General features: G+C 46.4%; 1 protein-coding gene across 1 annotated transcript in view; it reads right to left on the reverse strand.

Annotated features, from left to right (window-relative positions):
• CFTR (CF transmembrane conductance regulator) overlaps window positions 1-20,671 on the reverse strand; it is a 1,002,572-nt gene that overhangs the window by 212,699 nt on the left and 769,202 nt on the right. The gene's annotated exons all lie outside the window — the stretch shown is intronic.

Below are 20,671 nucleotides of genomic sequence, written 5' to 3' on the forward strand. Positions count from 1 at the left end.
AGTGTGCTTCATCCTGGCAAAGAGGGGGTAAGTGGATGCCTTCTTCCACTGGTTCTGGAGGGGGATTTGTGCCCAGTGTGCTTCATGCTGGCAAGGAGGGGGTGAGTGGATGCCTTCTTCCACTGGCTCTGGAGGGGGCTTTGTGCCCAGTGTGCTTTATCCTGGCAAGGAGGGGGTAAGTGGGTGCCTTCTTCCACTGGTTCTGGAGGGGACTTTGCACCCAGTGTGCTTCATCCTGGCATGGAGGGGGTGAGTGGATGCCTTCTTCCACTGGTTCTGGAGGGGGACTTGTGCCTAGTGTGCTTCATCCTGGCAAGGAGGGGGTCAGTGGATGCCTTCTTCCACTGGTTCTGGAGGGGGCCTTGTGCCCTGTGATGCTGATCATGGATGGTGCAAGGTCACAGTCTCTCACCTGGGTGTCACACCTACAGGTGTTGCAGGGGTCTGGACACACTACAGCCCATGTAGTCACAACTACACACTGCTTGCCGGCAGTGACGGCTGCTCAGTGGATGGCAGTTGCGGGGTTGGCAGCGGTGTTGTCGCTGGTGGGGGGTGGCTCTAGCCCTTCCACTGCAGCCTTGGACGGCTGCCCACTGGGGCTGCTGCTGCTGGCAGTGGTGCTGCTGGCGGTGCAGGTGGCAGTGCTGGCGGCAGTGCAGGTGGCGGTGCTGTCAGTGCTGGAGGGAGGCACCAGCCCTTCCCCTGCAGCTTCGGATGGCTGCCCACTGGGGCTGCTGCTGCTGGCAGTGGTGCTGCTGGCGGTGCAGGTGGCAGTGCTGCCGGTGGTGCAGGTGGTGGTTCTGTCAGTGGTGGGGGTAGGCACCAGCCCTTCCCCTGCAGCCTCAGATGGCTCCCCACTTTGGCTGCTGGCAGTGGTGCTGCTGGCGATGCAGGTGGCAGTGTTGTCAGTGGTGGGGGGAGGCACCAGCCCTTCCCCTGCAGCCTCGGACGGCAGCCCACTGGGACTGCTGCTGCTGGCGGTGCAGGTGGTGGTGCTGTCAGTGGTGGGGGGAGGCTTCAGCCCTTCCCCTGCAGCCTCGGATGGCTGAAGTGCCATGGCTGATATTGTTTCCCCAGATGTTGCTCCGGCCCCAGGCACCAGATCCATCCTGCCTGTGGGATCTGTTCCATTTATATTGGCCTTGGAAGCTGTTGTCCCCTTCCTGCCCTTGCCAGATGATGGTGCCTCCTTGCTTCTGCCAGCTGGTGTTCCTTTCTTGCCCTTGCTGGCTGATGTTCCCTCCATCCCCTTGCTGGCTGGTGGTGCCTCCTTCCCCTTGCTGGCTGGTGGTGCCTCCTTTCCCTTGCTGGCTGGTGGTGCCTCCTTCCCCTTGCTGCCTGGTGGTGCCTTCTTTCACCTTGCTGGCTGGTGTCCCCTTCCTGCCCTTGCTAGCTGGCGGCCCCTTCTTGCCCTTGGCAGGTGGTGCAGGCACACTGGCTGTGCTGAAGGGTGCCTGCTTGGAGCCTCTCACACCTGCAGTAGCTGCAGAAACTACAGTGGCCGTGGACTGGGTGGCTGAGGTGCTGGGCTGGGTTCTGCCCACTCTGGCCTGAAGTGAAGGTTTGGGGGGGCAGGGAATAGGTCAAGGGTGGAGAGGAAAAGCCTTTTAGGGGCACAAGGGCTGGAAGAGGGTGAAGGTATGGGAGTGGAGTGGAGGAAGAGGGAGTGGTTGTAGGAGGTGTCTGTCTGCTGTGGTTGTGTGCACGTGCATGGGCTGGATGCTGTTGTGAGGTGAATGGCTGTTGGGTGTCTAAGTGCTTGCGTTTGTGTACTTTGTGAGGAGGGGACACAGACACAGTGGGAGAGGACACAGGGGACGTGTGCATTGATGTGGGGGTGGTGACTGCCAGTGAGGGGCGTGTTGTGATAGGTGTGCTGGTGATGGAGGTAGTGGATGAGGATGTAGTGCATGCAGGTGTGAGTGGAGACAAAACTGGGAGGGAGGTGGACTACGAGGAGGAGGGGGACACAGTGAAGGCAGTGGATGTTGGTGTGTCTGCATCTAGATGAGTGCTTTGTGAGTGCCTGTGGGATGAAGTGTGGTGCTTGTGTGCTTGTCTTTGCCTGAGCCACTTCTGTGTGTTGATTTGGGTTCATGCAGGACTGAAGGTGTGCTTGGGATAGGCTGGGGTTGAGGGGAATGGTACTGGGTATGGGAAGTTGGAGGGGGAGGCTAGAGAGAGAGACAATGGCTGCCATCTGTGAGTTGGCCAGAGCCCGGAATGATCTCTGTTGGGCCGCCACGCCAGAGTGAATGCCCTCCAGGAATGCATTTGTTTGTTGCAAATGCCCTGCTAGACCCTGGATGGCCTTCAGTATGGCTGACTGCCCAACAGAGAGGGATCTCAGGTGGTCAATAGACTCCTCACTGAGGGCAGCAGGGCTGACTGTGGCAGGGCCTGAGGTGCCTGGGGTGAAGGAGATGCCCACCCTCCTGGGTGAGCGGCCAAGGGAAACTCGCTGAGGGGCTGCTGGGAGGGCGGTGCTGGTACTGGGGTGGCGACTATACCTGTAGTTGGGGTGGGCACAGAGGTGTCCGCCACCACCATGGAGCTTCCATTGGAGGAGGTGTTGCTGTCATAACTGTCCCCTCCTGTCTCCGTCGTGGTGCTCCCCTCACCCTTCGTCCCACTGGTGCCCTCACTGTTGGCGGATTCAGCCTCCAGGCCCATGTGGTATGCAGCTCCCTCCGTCGCCGGTGTCTCTGCTCCTCCGCCAGATGATGCTAATGCACACAAGGACAGGGTGACAAAACAAAAAGGGGGAGGGACAGAGGATATACTTGGTCAATGCCAGCAACAACACTACTGTTGGCGTACACAACTCACAGGGAATAGCCCTATGCACTAGGCCATGCACTACCAGTTACAATGCTAGTCACCAGGCCATGGGGTACAATGCCTAACGCCATTAGCTGCACACCTGAAACCCACAGGACCCTGCCCAGTAGTAGATGCCCACTAGCATTATTGGGGTTGGAGTGCATCTGAGCTTGCCCATCATGGAACCTACCCTGCCATGTTCGCTCTGGCCTAGGGGCATCCACAGACCCACATCCCTCACCCAGGAAACACCTTAACACGTGCAACTTCATGATTCTGAATCTGTACTCACCCCCTTGTGGCTGCTGTGATGCCTTCAAGCACCCATCCAACTCTGGATAGCCCACGGCCAGGATGCCAACATCAGAGGGGTCAGGGTATGATGGGCACCCCTTCCTTGTTGGGAGGCCAGCCCCAGCTGGGCCTCCGCTGTCTTCCGTACCCAGCGGCACAGGTCCTCCCACTCTTTGCGACAGTGGGTGCTCCATCTGTCAAAGACCCCCAGGGTCCGCACCTCCTTGGTGATGGCACGCCAAATAGCCTTTTTCTGATGGGAGCTGACCTGCAGAAAAAGATACATAAAAAAAGGTATTATTCATACCGTCCGAACTGTTATACTCGTGGCCCACCATATCCCTCCCATCCCCTTAAGCACAGAGATTATCCACCAAACATACAGCACTCTGACCGGGACCCTTCAGCCCCTCCCACACGAAGCTTACACACACAGCACTCCATACATTCATGCCCCACGCATCGTGCTCACAGTGTACCCACCTGTTTGTCTGGAGGACCATAAAGTAAAGGACCCCATCCACTAGTCTCTCCAACTCCTCGGGAGTGAAGGCAGGGGCCCTTTCCCCAGACACTCGAGCCATGGTCACTTCCACACACAGGTCACAGCAGCACTTGCAGTGTAGGTCCTCTCCTGTTTAAGGTCAGGTAGCAAGTGAGTGAACAGATAGCAAATGGCGGTCACGTCCGTGACGGTGCGTACCGTCACCACCGGCGTACATCACCATTGGCTCCTGGAACTCTTAGGCCCCAATGATAACCATTGGTGTGTTGCATGGCAGTCGTTGACCACCTCCCGCAACGACACACAACGTCAGCGGAATTACCTCATTTCCACTTGTCCCTCCTCACAGGTCAAGCGGCCGCCATTTCAGAGGGGCACAGGCCATGGCACCTAACTGCGTCACAGCAGACATAGACACATCAACGGACCTACATGTTCACATTAAGTTTCTGTAAGGAATACAAGGCATATTAATCTGAGTATATGTTTGAATATGACCATCTGCTCACTGTTTTCCACCCTACAGTTCAAGCGCTGAGGATGACTAGATGAGACATACCCCCGTCTACAGACCCTGGTGGACCTGGCGACAATGGAGGACAGGCACATTATCCTAACCTACAGACTTGATAGGGCCACAATCCAAGAGCTGTGTGCCCAATTGGAGCCAGACCTGATTTCAGCTATCCGCCACAGGTATCCCCCCTCTAGTGCAGGTCCTGTCAGTGCTCCATTTCTTGGCAAGTGGTCCCTTCCAAGCGACAGTGACCATGGCATCAGGGATGTCACAGCCTATGTTCTCAATCGTGCTGACCAGAGTGTTGTCTGCCCTGATGAAACACAGCTGCATCGTATTCCCCCAGGTGGGTTGATTTGGCCACAGTGAAGGCTGACTTCTATGCAATGGGACATATCCCCAACATCATTGGTGCTATTGATGGTACACGTATTGCCTTTGCCCCTGCCCGGAGAAATGAACAGGTGTTCAGAAATTGGAAGAGCTTTCACTCTCTGAATCTGCAGATGGTGTGCCTGGCGGACCAGTACATCTACCATGTCAATGCAAAGTAACCTGGCTCTGTGCATGATGCCTTTATCTTGAGGAATAGCAGCATCCTATACGTGATGTCTCAACTCCAGAGGCACAGGGTGTGGCTAATAGGTGAGCCCATGGTCCCCACCCAGTGTCTGTTGGTATATGGGTGTGGGTTTGGCCCTAAGGGTGAATGTCTGGCTAACTCTCATGGCTACTGACCCCAGTGAGGAATGCCAGGACAAGGGCAGAGGAACGTTACAATGAGGCACATGGGCGCACAAGGAGGATCATTGAGCACACCTTTGGCCTCCTGGAGGCCAGATTCTGGTGTCTCCATCTGACAGGTGGATCCCTGTGCTACTCACCCAAGAAGGTCTGCCAGATCATCGTTGTATGTTGCATGTTGCACAACCTGGCCTTGAGATGCCAGGTGCCTTTTCTGCAGGAGGATAAGGCTGGAGATGGTCGTGTGGCAGCAGTGGAGCATGTGGACAGTGACATAGAGGAGGCAGAGGAAGAGGATGTGGACAACAGAACTACTATAATTCAACAGTACTTCCAGTGACACACAGGTAAGACACTGTAACTTCACCTTCCATTGCAGTTTTGTGTTGGACATTGTACATGGCAGCCTGATTTTCCAAAATCTATGGCCACTTATTGTACCCTTTGGCATCTCTATTTTCAGATATCTGTGCCCCACTTTGGCTCCTGGCGTGTTTATTGCTGCCCACTACAGGTCATACCTATGTATATATAACTGTACATTTGAATTGCAATGTTTACAGCTTAGTAAACTAATACATTTTTCAATCCATTGACAAACTCCATACTTATATTAGTTTCAAGTGATAATAAGTGTAGGGGTATTGTAATGGGCTGGGTTGATGATGGAGGAATGCCCAGGATAGAGTCTAGTCTATTGGTATCACAGATGCATTTTCCAAGGGGTCATAGATAGTGGGGCAATGGCAGTTCAAGGTGGACAGGGTGACATTGTGGGACACAAGGGTGACATTCAGGGGAGTCTTATTTCCTGGCAGGGGTCTAGGCAATGTTCTCTGGCTTCTGCCTGGATCGCAGGGACCTTTTGTGTGGTGGTTCTCATTCTGCAGGGGGAGGGGTGCTGGTGGCCTGTTGTTCCTGTGGCAGGGCCTCCTGCCCACTAGCGTTGGCAGAGGTGGAGGGCTGTTCATCGCTGTGGCTAGTGTCAGGGGTCCGTTGGTGTGCCACTGCCTCCCTCATGGTGTTGGCCATGTCTGCCAGCACCCCTTCAATGGTGACCAGATTGATGTCGATGTCCCTCAGGTCCTCCCTGATCCCCAGGTACTGTCTCTCCTGCAGCCGCTGGGTCGCCTGCAACTTGCCCAGTATCTGGCCCATGGTCTCCTGGGAATGGTGGAATGACTCCCAGGATGTTGGTGAGTGCCTCGTGGAGAGTCGCTTCCCTTGGCCTCTCCTCCCCCTGTCGCACAGCAGTCCTTCCAGCTTCCCTGTTGTCCTGTGCCTCTGTCCCCTGAACCGTGTGCCCACTGCCACTGACCCCAGGTCCCTGATCATTCTGTGTTTGTGGGGTTGCCTGGGGTCCCTGTAGTGGTGGACACACTGCTGATTGATGTGTCCTGGGGACAGAGGTAGGGGCCCGCTGGGTGGGTGCTGTGGGGGTGTTTCCTGAGGGGGGAGGCTCTGTGGTGGTTTGGGACTGTGGCTGGGTCACCGACTGTCCGGAGGTTCCTGATGGGCCAGGTTGGTCAGTCTGATCCAGGCATGCAGAGCTGCTGTCATCACTGTGGGCCTCTTCTGGGGGGGAGGGGGGGCTGGATGTTGCTTGCACCTCCTCTCCGGTGACATTGTGTGGAGGTCCTGTGGGGATGTAAGTGCAGTGTTATTGTTTCTGTGTGTGACATCTTGTGCATGTTCCCCTCTATGGTTTTTATTACCATGGCAGCTTTGGCTTGTGTGAGTTGTGATATGGGTGGCTAAGTGATTGTCACTAGTGTGCATGTTGTGGTGATGGGGGTCCATGCAGGTCTCTGATGGGGGTCCATGCATTGGTGTTGCATGCAGAGATTGGTATTGGGATGGGTGGGTTGTGATGGTGGGGTATATGTGAGGTGGTGGAGTGATGGGGGTGAGGGTAGGGGTAGGAGTTTTGATGGCATGCAGGTAGGGTGGGGAGTAGTAAAGATTTGACTTACCAGAGTCCAGTCCTCCTGCTACTCCTGCCAGGCCCTCTGGATGCATGATCCCCAAGACTTGCTCCTCCCATGTTGTTAGTTGTGGGGGAGGAGGTGGGGGTCCACTGCCAGTCCTCTGTACAGCTATCTGGTGTCTTGCAACCACGGAACATACCTTCCCCGTAGGTCATTTCACCTCTTCCTGATGTCATCTCTTGTTCTGGGGTGCTGTCCCACAGCGTTGACCCTGTCCACGACTCTCCGCCATAGCTCCATCTTCATAGCAATGGATGTCTGCTGCACCTGTGATCCAAATAGCTGTGGTTCTACCCGGATGATTTCCTCCACCATGACCCTTAGCTCCTCCTCAGAGAACCTGGGGTGTCTTTGTGGTGCCATGGGTGTAGTGTGAGTGGTGTGAGTGAGGGTGTGTGGGATGAAGTGTTGGGTTGTGTGCTGTGAGGTGCGTGGATGGTGTATGGGCGATGGTGTTCTGTGGCTCTGATTCTGTGTGAGCTCCTGGGATGTCCCTCCCTCAGTTGTCACTTTTCTTGAGTTGTAAGGGGTTGTGGGTAATGTGTGTGTGTGTGTTTTATAGTGGTGTGGGTGTGTGGGTGTGTGGGTGTGGTGTGTGTATGTGTGTCAGGTGTGTGTAGTTTGAATTGTCCAATGTGGTGTTGTTTTGTTAGTGTGTGTGTATTTTGAGCATGGCGGTATGTACCGCTAATGGTTTATCGCGGTTGAATGTCCGCTGCGGTGATTCGTGGGTCATAATGCTGTGAGTGTATTTCTGTTGGCGGAACGGTGTAGGTTTTGGTACCTCCATTTTATCACTGACCTTTGGGCTGGCGGACTTGTGTGTGTGTCTGTATAGTGGCGGATTTCTATGTGTGGGTCATAATATGAGTAGCGGTATACCGCCGCGATCGCGGTATGTTGGCGCCAGCCAGCATGGCAGTAAGCGGCACTTACCGCCAATGTCATAATGAAGACCTATGTTCTTACCTGCCCAGATCAAGATATAATATTGTGTTGGGTGTCCTGTGCCATATTTTTATCAGATAGTATTCATTCGATGTGAAGAACCCCTTTGTATGGCTTCACATTTTCTTTATAATTATTTTTTAAATTAATATACCCAAATTAATATGATTGGCATTTGAATGCCTTGCTGAATATATGTAGAACTATAGATGGGTAATAGTGAGTAATGAGGATTTGTTTACCAAGATTTGTGAGTGCTTAAAATTTCTACCTTTCTTCATGCTGCTCTCTTATAACCTAAAATCTTTTTGACATTCATGTGATGCCTTATATGACTTCTAGCCCCCATTGTACTTCAAATTCTTACCTAATTAATATAAAGAATGATCACTTTTGGAAGTCTGATGCAACCGCTATGAGTTACTCTATTCCCTCCATCCTTCCACTCACCCCCCTGACACTATTTGCCCAAGTCAACCCCTCCATCTCCTAGAGAAACAGACACATCCTAATTGCTTGATGTTACTGCATTCTTAAATGTGAACATGCTATGCTTTATGTGATTACATTTGCCTCATTTAAGAAGGGAAATATATATATATTTTTTTAAAGCATTTATTTTTGGTGTTCATGAGATTCCTAAACTAAAGACATCCAAATGAAGTTAGGGCTGTGCCAAAGTTTCAGAACGTAGACCTCAAAGGGTCTTGAACCACATATATATTTATTAAAATACATTTTCACATCAGAGTACAGTGTTTTACCCATTTCTGAAAATAGCCAGGGCCTTTGTCTAAGTATTTGTGTTGTATACTGAGCAGATTATTTACTGGTAATCTCCAGTACTCCTGGGGCCATCTTCCTCATTCCACTCACATTCTGAGGTAATTCTGTCTCCAAAAAAGTATGAATTTGCTTCTATTTTTTTACTTTTCCTTCTCTTCCTTTATCCCATCTGCTACAGAAAGCTACATAATTTACCCCCACCAAATTTCACAGCCTGAAGTAATCAAAGCAAACAATTTTTCAGCAGGAGGAATGTAATATATTTCTAGGAGGGAGTGGTAGAAATTAAAAGAATGGGATGAGGAAGAAGGCCCCAGGACTAATGAAGATTACTTGCAATCTTGCAGCAATCTTGATTTGGTTATAAAAGTTTGATGGTCTGACCCCTGGAGATATTCTCAACAGTGACACGTGTAACAGTACTGAAGTAGTTCTTTATCAAACGTTTCTATTAGGGAATGATTTGTCTCTGGTGACTAAATTTTAATATCATAGAATGACCTGAGATCAACAATTCTCTGCAGATTTTTCATATGGTACATATTATTAATTATTCAGCCACAATGAGCTGATTCCAAACGTACTATGGTCTAAATGGGTTCTCCAGTAATTGGGACTTTTAATAGAATCCCGAGTGAGGGAACATTTTGGAAGAAAACAACAAGTGCAGAAACTGATGAGGAAACTGTTTTGAAATGTTAAGATGTTAACAGAGTGGGTTTAAGTGAAGGTATCTGCGCTAAGAAAGCCACCTCCATAATCTGTATAAATGATCATTCAGAGCAGGTTTCATCAGGAATCTTATCTCATGTAATGAGACATACGAAGTAAAGTTAGAATCATTTGTGAAAAGCCCATTATAAGTTGATTTGAGAAAACAAAATTGAAAATAAAGCTAAAGAACTTATTACTGCCAATAAATCTGACAGTATTACCACAAAGTAAAGTTATACTTTAGCTACTGGGCTCTACTAACATGAATGAATGTTATCAAAGGCATGGCAATTCTTGCTGTGAACACTGGAACACAGCGTATTTCTCAAGAGCAATGGGACATTTACCTCAGCATCTTTGGATGTATAGGCGTTCGAACAGCCCCTTTTTAAATTGTTCTCTTTTGAATAGGGTGGTTCTTGATCTTGATCCATACCTGGGAGTGGCTCCAATATCAAATGAAAACATCTTAAATCAATAATCTACTAAATTTAATCTCTGCCTGCACTCACAAAGTACAAATTCATGGGATGGCTCCAGACATGACGCTGCCAGCTACTGTAGACTTTGGCAGTATGCATTCATCAATACTGGCTAACAGGAAAATTAGGAGAGACCTTTACAAACATATTAGGCCACACTAACCTTTACTAAAGGCCTAATTTGCACAAAACAAAAAAATCTGAAAAAACATTGCTTGTGTATGCGATGTTTCTGTTTTTTGGAAAGCACTGTCTTCTACAGAATACTTAGCAAGTGTATGCTTTTTAAAACCACAATTACTGCACTGCAAATTCATAAATAATGGTGTATACATAGATAATATTATTGAAATACTATGACAAAATCTTCCAATTGGAGACCCCTAGGGCCTGAATTAGAGTTTGGTGAAAAGGGTAATCTGTCTCAAAAACAAAGAGCCCTCCTCGTTTCTGTCAGAAGAATACTTCCTCCAATAGCCGAACATACTAGAGGCCGTCGGAAGAACAACCTTTCACCATCCACCTAATTTAGGGTGGGGGGGTGTAAAGCTTTTTTTTCCTGTCCATCACCACCAGGAAGACCTAGGGGTAAAGGGCAGGAAAAAAAACATAATGACCCCCTACACCCTGGGAGAAACTCCCCAGAGTAAGAGGGCATTTGTTTTTTTTTATTGTTTTTCTAAAACAAACTCTGGCTTTGGGAGTTTGTTGTAACAAAACAAAAAGCGTTAAAAAAAGTTTGACAGCCGGCAGTCATGCCTGAAGGTATCATCAAACGTTTAATAAAATGACAGGAATCAATGTGACTGCGGTTCCTGTCAATGTACAGAGTTATCCACATGACCTGCAGACAGCTCTAAATTTGTTGGTCAGAAGTCCACCAGGATGGCAAAGGCAATGTCCTCTGCTATTTGGAAGGATTACCCTCTGTCTGTCAAATTGTAGATGAGCCAACTTAGTATGTCTCACTATATCATAGGTACACATACTTTCAAGCTATTTTGTTTTTCATTTTCACACTGTGTTTGCAATATCTATACAGTTTCAGTAGGAGGTACTCATGCTATTTCTGGGTAACACTTGTAGTTCTTGAGTTTAAATTAACTAAAATGTGTACATGTCTCCTATTTGTGTATTACAGCCCTAAAAGCAACTGGTCTTATTTACAGCCCATGTAAAACACTTCACCTTAAACTGTACCATACATCTTTACAAAAAAAAAAAACCTCTTCCCACATTCACAAACTACAGAGTCACAGGACAGCTCTTGACAGACAAATGTTGACTTCTACAGAGAGTAGCAGAACAGGATCACCAATGCTCTTTAACAGGGACGTATACAGAGACCTTTACAAATATACTAAACGATAGTGGGCATGTTTAAAGACCCTTATCTTTGAGAAAGCAACTCATAGCCCATGTGAAACATGAGTCCACTTATTCAATACCATGGAATAAATATACACTTCACAAAAACAATACCAGATTCAGAAGATCTGTGCAACAAATGCAATAGTGAAGTACACAAAAAAAAAGATGGATTGAACGCTTGAATTAATATCAGCCACTGTTAATTACTCAGGACATCCCAATCCATTGTAATTTTACACACCATGTCACCTCAGTTTGGACCCAGCTTTATACAAATCATTCTCGACCCTGCTCCAGTTGGAACAGTCCAGCCCGAACTCACAGGCCAGGTCCATCCTGAAACGGAACACAGCCACCCTAGGACTGGTTTTGCCCTAATTATGGGCCGAGTACAGATTGGTTCCAGTCACACAGTGTGCATAGGACCCACATCCGGGCATACCCAACCGACGTTGGGTGACACAATAAAGTATACAAAAAAGTGATAGATGGAATTCTTGAATTAATCCCAGCAACTGGTAATTACTCAGGCCACATCCCAATCCATCATTATTTTGCACACAATGTCACCCCTGTTTGGACCAAGGTATATGCAAATCAGTCTTGACCCTGCTCCATTTGGAACACCCCAATCCAAGCTGCAAAGCTAGGTCCTCGCAGAACCGGAGCACAAGCAACCCAGGACCTCTTTTGCCCTAGATATGGGCTCATCAGCCTGGTTGCAGTTACATAGGGCCCTATTATGAGTCTGGCGGGCTCTCAAAACCATCAGACTATCCTTGGTGGTCGGACCATTGCAGCTGTGGCAGTGTAACAGCCACATTATGACCCTGGCGGTCAGACCACCAAAAGACCACTGTTTTTGCCAGGATCTTTGATCCCAACAGGATGACAGTGGTCGTGGTTGTAATCAGCCATGTCAGCACTGAAGTCAGCGCAGTGGTGCTGATTACAACAATGTCGCCCGCCAGCCTTTTCATGGCAGTTCAACAGCCATGAAAAGGCTGGCAGAGAACAAATGCAGGGTGCCACATGGGGGCTCCTGCAATGTCTATGCCTGCAGCATGGGCAGAGCAGAGGCCCTCCTCCCCAGCATTCTTGCAATGTGCCCTGTCTGCTTTGCAGACAGTGCACATTCTGAGGGTGCTGGTCTGACCCCCTGTGCAATGGCATTGTACTCGGCTCCAAATGAAGCCGAGTCCAATGCCACAGCATGTTTTTTCACTGGGCTGACACTGGTCAGCCCAATGAAAAACTCGTAAAGGGGCCAGTGGGAAGCCCATTAGCACCGTGGGAGTCTCCTCATTGGGAGTTTGGCACTCTGATTCTTCTGACTGCCAAACTCATAATCAGCCCGCAGTGTGCACAGGACCCACATCTGGGCATACCATCCCACTTAGGATGACACATTAAATTACACATTAAATTAAAGTATACAAAAAAAGATATGGATGAAATGCTTGAATTAATCTCAGCCACAGGTAATTACTTGGACCGTTTCCTAATCCATTGTTATTTTGCAAACCATGTCATCTAAGTTTGGAACCAGCAATATACAAATCAGTCTTGACCCTGCTTGAGTCGGAACAGTCCAACCCGAGCTGTCAAACTAGATCCTCCCTGAATCCTGAACAAAAGCAACCCAGGATTGGTTTTGCCCTAGATATGGGCTCATCAACAGGGTACAGTTTGCTTTTAGTGACACAGTGTACAAGGGACTCATGTCTGGGCATTCTCGTCTCACTTAGTGCGACACACTAAAGTATACAAAAAAGTGATGGATGGAATGCTCAAATTAATCTCAGCCACTGGTAATTACTCAGGCCAAATCCTAATCCGCCATATCACCTCAGTTTGAGCCCAGCCATATGCAAATCAGTCTTGACCTTGCCCCAATCGGAACAGTTCAGCTCAAACTGCCAAGACAGGTCCTCCTTGAACCAGAAAACAGGCAACCCAGGACTGGTTTCACCTTAGTTATGTGTTCATCAGCTGGTTACAACTTGGTTCCAGTGACACATTGTGCACAGGACCTATGCCTGGGCATACCTGGCCCACTTAGGGTGACACACTAAATTATGCAAAACAAGTGATGGATAGAATGCGTGAATTAATCTCAGCCTCTGGTAGTTCCTCGGGCTGGATCCCAATTCATCATTATTTTGAACACCATGTCTAAATAAACAAACAAAATAATTAATATCAACAAGGGAAGGTGCTTGAACTCTTGAACTTAAGGACATTTATCTTCCCCAGATTAAAGATCCAGCATTCCCAGAGGTGCGGTTCTCTCTAGCCTGGTCTGGAACAGAACTAAATTTTCTAAGTCATTCAGGCCACATGGCTGGTCAAGTGTCTTGATTCTGAAATTTCATTAAATTAGACAGGACAAGTTTTAATTCGCTCCTATGTACCTAATTAGTGCTGGAAACTTGGATGTTCTGTTCCCGATACCTTAGGAAGTCTGGGCCTGATTTAGAGTTTGGCAGACTATGTGCATTGTCAAAATGTGATGGTGTACACTGTATACCAAACCCTTGGTCCACAGTCTCAATTATGAGTTGGGTGCATCATCAGCTATCCTTTGGCATTGCCCCCTTTGGCTATATCGACATAAATCCTTCTCTAACAGCCTGACAAAGTGCTGGCTGTCAGAGTAAAGCCACTGCCCAACCTATTGAAGGGCAGAGGGTCTGATGCCTTTTTTATACCTATCACTGCCAGAAAAAATGAAATAATGACCCCTGCACCCTGAAAATAACTTCCATTGTGTGGGGGTTATTAGTTATTTGCTTTTCCAGAACAAACTCCCGCTTAAGAAGTTTATTTTGAAGAGAGTAAGGGCCTGATTTACTCCGTCACAAACATGACTGATATCCCATCCTTTGATTCTATGATATTCCATGGACATTGTAATACGGCGGATGGGATAACCGTCACATTTGTGATGGAGTAACCCATCTGTCAAACTCTAAATCAGGCCCCAAATGTTTAGTGGATAGTGTTAAATTGGATGGCAGTCACCCATCTAACTTTCTGTACTTTCCGAGGTACCTTCTTGATGTTGGTTTCTAAAGGTACAGAGATCACCATTGGCCCTTGGGTGATCTCTAAATTTAATGGGCCGTTGTCCATCAGGATGGCCAATGTACATACTCCACCTCTCCGCCTGCCAATCTCTAAATTAGGGCCTTATTCCTGAGCAACTCCAGTACCATATACTATTTTCAATGATCATCCTGTTAAGTAGTCTTTGCCAAGGAATTTGACAAGTGGTTTCTAGCATGGATAGAAGAAATTAACTTGATTCCTATCACTTACACATGACTCAGGGATACCTTTTCAAGCTTCCAAAGCTGTACAATGTTAGCATACTTGGCTAGGGCAGCAAATGAGAAGAACATTTTACCACTGACTTGCTTTTTCAAGTACTTTAAAATTGTCTTTGATTTAATTTATAGAGCACTAGAGTGGAAGTAAATGAAAATGAAAAATGAGATTGCATTGCTAAAGGTCATTCCGTCATTTTATTCTTCTACATGGTGTATCGGGTAATAGCAGATTCTACTCCAAGGAGCTACGGCGGTGGCTACCTCAATGACAGTTCCCTCGATTTACCCCTTGTATACAAATACCTGAGGTTTTGCATGTGATTATGTCCTAACTTGGAAGTTAGAGGACATTAAAGCTATAATGAAGAATGTCCCAACAACCTTGATTTGCTTTAGAGGTACACTGGTCTTCCTTTTGGGCCTTCTTTATTAGAATATGCTACCAAGCAGTTGCACTTTATTCCCTTTGCAACACTGTTGATCCAAAGTTGTGGTCAACCCTGATCCCACAAACAAGGGCATTTGGAGGAAGACCCTGGGATTAAGCGGTTCAATTCCAAAACTTCATAAATCATATTACTGGAACTGGAAATGAGAATGTCGAAGGTAATGGATGAATTACTTATAATGATGCATTGGAATCACATCAAAAAAGCTGCTCCAGGGTCCATACTAAGTTACATCACGGATTGTGAGGCATCCCACAATGAGGCATGTGTCATGTATTATGTGGACTCAGCATTTGAGGACTTCTTCTCAGCCATGTTGTGACCAACATGTCTCATTTCAAGAGCAAGGAAAAAAGCATTAGATGCACAGTGTAGAACCTGTGCCACAGCTCATCTGCAAAAGTTGTCTATCTTGGATAGATAACATTACTAAATGGGATCGAAATATCACTGTCTCCTTTATAGAAAACTGTGATAGATGAAACTTGAAGAATATTGTCTCGGGTCCAAGTATATTGCATCCGATTGGAGGATAGGTGGGGTTCCTTTAGATTAGCTAATCCCATATAAAGCTTGCGTGCAACCATTTGGAAGATGAGAGGAAGGAGAGAATACACCAATTATTGGACTTCTCTGGAAGTGTGGTGTTTGAAGATGCACCATATATTTTAAATTATTCAAAATCATCAGAGAGCTGCTCTAAATGCAAGTATGAACAAAGTTTTGCTTAAGTACTATTGAGATTCAGGATTGTATAATATGATACCATGATGTTTGTATTGTTCTTATATAAATGTATCTATGTGTGTAGCTAGTATGGTTAGTTCAAACCAAATCAACCTTAAAAATAGCATTAGAGTTACAGATAACATCTTTCAGTTCTAAGCCACATGAAGTCTGAGCTGAACTACTCCTCGACCCTCCCGCTTTAATCAGTTAGTGGCAATCCTGGTATTGCAATACAATACAGTAGAGGTTTAAGAATGTTTACTTTTTTTAAAGATCTTGAATATTTGCTTATCAAATTAATTTGGGGAAGCGGTGCCACGGGATTGCTTTCCGCAAGCTGCAATTACCGCCTGATGAGGGCGGGCTAGGAGCTCCCTCATTTGAGCTGTACTTCCTGGTAGCTAAGTTACAATGGGTAGCAAGGTGGATAGCAGGTTGAAATATTGGTGAAACTTGTCATCACTCCCCCCACTCACTGCTGCTGTTATCAGGAACCATATACTCCTGCACCCATTACCCCGCCTTTCCCAGTTGTTCCAAGTACATGTAGCATGTAAGTGTCCCCAAAGGCTACATACTCTTACTGAACATGTTCTCCCCATATGCTTCTGGATTCTCTCTAGTGGGCTTCCCACACTGTCCAGGTTCATATTCTGCCAGGACATTACGTGCCTGGCAGGATTGTTTACTTGTCATGGTGGGGATCTTTTTTCAGACGGCCATCTCCTTTCTTTTTCCCAGCTTCAGATGGACTTTGACCTTCCAGCTGACCAATTCCTCACCTGTTGCCACCTCCATAACATTTGCTATAGTTTCTGGAGAACACGAGATGAGGAACTCCCCCACTCATAATATGCTACAGAACCTGCTTCCTTTTGGCACTGGTTGACATTTGATCACATGGCTCTATAGAGCACTTTGTTGCCAGACTGGTATTTCATTAGGTCTCCTCTGTACTAAGTGGGAGGACGCCATTCAGAGGGTGTTCAATGATAAGGAATGGGCTCGGACACTGGCATTCCCACACAGCGTCTTGAGAAACTTGAGATTTAAAAACATACAGTTTCATATTTTTTCACCAGGCCTACCCCACCCCAGCGCAACTCAACAAATACTTCCCTACAGTGAATCTGGCCTGCCCCCATCATAGATCGGACAAGGCAGATCTCCAACATATGTTGTGGTTGTGCCCTTCTATTCATTCCTTTTGGCAGAATATACACACCATCCTATGAGGCATCACTGAACTCACTGATCTTGTCACCTTGGAGGCCTGCACCTTAGGCATTTTTAAATGCAAGAAACATCATGTGGTTCATACATGATTCACTAGTTGGGCCTCAATTTGAGCTAAACGAATAGTTACTTCACATTGGAAGGCACCCACGGCCCACCAGTGGAGGCATGGTATGGGGCGGTATGAAAGTGGGGGACCACTGAGGGTACAGCTCTCCATTATGAGGAGGCCAGGCGTCCCATATCCCCTGCATGGGACACCCTACTCTCTCATTTCCAACAACTCACCACTCCAGTTGAACAGACTTCGAGCTCCACCTCTTAAGTTGACTCTCTGTGATCTCCCTGGGCACACACCCTCTCCACACTCCTACACATCAGCTGAGCCTTGGTAAGGGCGGCACGCTGTCTCTCTTCCATCCCTGAAAGATGTTCCCTTGCCACACCTCGCCCTGAATATTTCACTCCACATCAACACCCTTGCCCCTTCCGGCCCAAAGCATTTCTTGTTTATCTAATGGTATTTGTTGTTATGTTTTTTAATCATGAGTCTTGCTTTACAGGGACTTCCATTGTTCATTATACCACATGTATCACTTGCTAAGTCTAGTATTAAATGCTATTATTCATGCCTTCAATGGTTGTATCATCCTATGCTGTTTTTCCCTGTATTTCTTCTTTCTTATACTTACTAATCTCAATAAAAAGCATATTTAAAAAAAATTGATGTTTCCTTCATATAATGTGTCATTTTACTTGGCATGAAGGGAGCGGACAGAAAGGAATCAGATCTAGGGCCCGATGTACGACCATTACAAAGTGAGACTTACAATTGGCATTTTTTTGCAAGCTGTAATGTACAACAGTGTCTGAGACACTGTTAGCGATTCCCAGGGACCTGCCTCATTAATGTTCATGAGGCAGGTCACAATTTGCAACCCATTTGTGAATGGCTGCACTCACAGGGATGGTGGCCTGCTGGCCTGCTGGTGTCAGCTGACCATCATGTCTCTGGCTGCTTTTTCAATGAAGCAGTTATTTATTTATTTATTTTTAAAGCCGTTTTATCTTAAAGTTAAATGGGATGCATTTCAAAAATAGAAATGAAAAGTTTTCTTTTCATTTTTTCAGAGTAGGCAGTGGTTTACGGGACCACTGCCTGCTCTGAAAAAACATTTTCGCTACCATTCACAAAGGGGAAGGGGTCTCCTGGGGACCCCTTCCCATTTGCAAATGGGTTAACACCAATTTAAAATTTGTGTTAACTGCAATTGTTTTGCAACCGCTTTCACGGTCACAAAACAATCATACATGGGCCTGTGAGTCGCAATTAGGAAGAGACGCCCTTGGAACGCTGCTTCTTAATTGCGTGTCGCAATCCCTAATTTGCGAGTCGGTAACAGGATACTGAGTCTCAAAATAGGGATGGTACATTGTACAAGGTCATTTTGAGGTCACAAATGGCTACATTCGGCTTTTGCAACTGCAAAATACATCAGGCCCCAAGTAACTTTCAACATAATACACGTAACATAAACATTGGCCAAAAAGAAAACATGTAAATCAGTGTACAATATACATTTGTACTTATTTTATATCTTGACGGTGATAAGCTCAGTGGATAAACTATAAGCTACTTTTGGTTAGTTCTTAGTTGTGTACACAGCTCCAGCCCGACGCAGCACGGACATTTATCCAGTAATTACAGTTTTCAAACACCTTCTTGCAAGACTTTCTTTTTCATCCTTGTGTTTTAGGTACAACAGATAAGTACGGACCTCTTTTAATCAAAAACAATCTTATGTTTTTGCTAAAACCATTCGCACAAAGAAAATGCACACGAAGTTTCAATTTTATACAGCCGTGCTATTATTATAAACAAAGTATTATATTCTTTTGTCACTGCTACCATGGATATTCTATCAATATTATTGGGAAGGGGCTGAAATGGTAGCTCTTTACACTGTTGTCACTTAAACCAGTTTTTTCAAGACTACTACAGTGAGGTGTTGCACAAAGATAATAAGAAAACACCTTGTAGCATGAATAAGTGAGATCAGTCTATCATAATGGACTCTGTGATTCTAAATACACAATTGTGCAGTTTCAGTCCATTGTCAAGGTCAGAAACCAGATTGTAGATTTTGCGAGAGACGAGGAAGACTGTGCATTTATTTATTCACGACTGATTTCCTAGAAATATTTATCAGCATGATACTGAAATCAGAAAACATGGCTTATACTTTGTTTTTCACATGGAGCACATTACATGAGGGTGCAAAGTTTGAATGTATTTTCGCAATCGTTGTGATCTTCTGTGAAACATTCAGGGCCAGATGTAGGAAAGTCCCAAATTGCGGCTTGCAATTTGCGAGTCCCTGCGACTCGCAAATTGCGAGTGTCAATTTGGGATGCAGAAAGGTGTCTCAGACACCTTCTGCGAGTCGCTATGGGGTCGCAAAGACCCACCTCCTTAATATTAATGAGGTGGGTCGCAATTTGCGACCCCATAGCGACTCAGGGCACTCACGGGGATGGAGGCCTGCTGGGAACAGCAGACCTCAATGTCCGTGACTGCTGTTAAATAAAGCAGTTTTTTTTTTTTTCAAAGTGCAACCCGTTTTCCTTAAAGGAAAACGAGCTGCACTTTGAAAAATAAACCGAAACCTTTAGTTTCGGTATTTTTCAGGGCAGGTAGTGGTCCATTGGACCACTGCCTGCTCTGAAAAATAATTTTTGGGTCCAGTCACAAAGGGGAAGGGGTCCTATGGGGACCCCTTCCCATTTGCGAGTGGGTTACCATCCACTTCAAGTGGATGGTAACTGCGAGTCCATTTGCGACAAATGGAATTGCATACCACTGCGACTCGCAAATAGGAAGGGAACACCCCTTCCTATTAGCGACTCGGAAATGCATTTTGCGAGTCGGTTCCGACTCGCAAAATGCATTTCTACATACCAGATGGGGTTTAGCGACTCGCAAACGGCGTTTTTCGCCGTTTGCGAGTCGCTAAACCTTTCCTACATCTGGCCCTTAGCAACTTCACAAAGATAGGAAGTTTCAGACTTCCTCCACTTTTGCATGAAAATTGTGAATTTAGTGACAATGTGCGTTGTAAAAGGGAAATCTCGTAGAGAAAAGTGTGAATACAATTGCCATAACAAAACTTCAAAATATGCAATCTGGTTTCTGGCCTGAACAATGGACTGAAACTGCACTATTGGGTTTTTAGAATCACAGAGTCCATTATCAATGATCACTTATTCATGCTGATTTACCAACCATAAATTGGACCCAGTAATTCCTCACAGTCAGATTACAGAGGGTGAATTTGGGACTCTTCATCTCAAAATACGTTTTCCTTGCTTATCCTATTTTTGGGTCCCTCTGGGATCCCCTATATGTTCCATGTTATTCAACATGTACCTGGGCCACTATTTTACTAATTACGTCAGCTGAATAAGTATGATCAGGTACAGAATCAAAATTGTTTAGAACTATTATCCTCCGATCTTCCAGCTCATCTTCTTGTATTGTTCGGAATTGTAATGGATCCGTACAAAAATGTCTACAACTTAGTTTTTTCAGTTGTTCTAGAGCTAATGCGTTGGAAGATTTCAGCACTGTCTAGAATGTCCTTGAAATTTCGAGAGGCTCTGTTTCCTTTATTAAATTCTCTAGACCACAAAAGAAAACTGTATAGACCTGCTAGGATGTAAATAGGTTGCTTTGTGGCTCGTTATCAACAC

This window comes from Pleurodeles waltl, chromosome 4_1, assembly GCF_031143425.1.
Source record: "Pleurodeles waltl isolate 20211129_DDA chromosome 4_1, aPleWal1.hap1.20221129, whole genome shotgun sequence".
NCBI lineage: Eukaryota > Metazoa > Chordata > Amphibia > Caudata > Salamandridae > Pleurodeles > Pleurodeles waltl.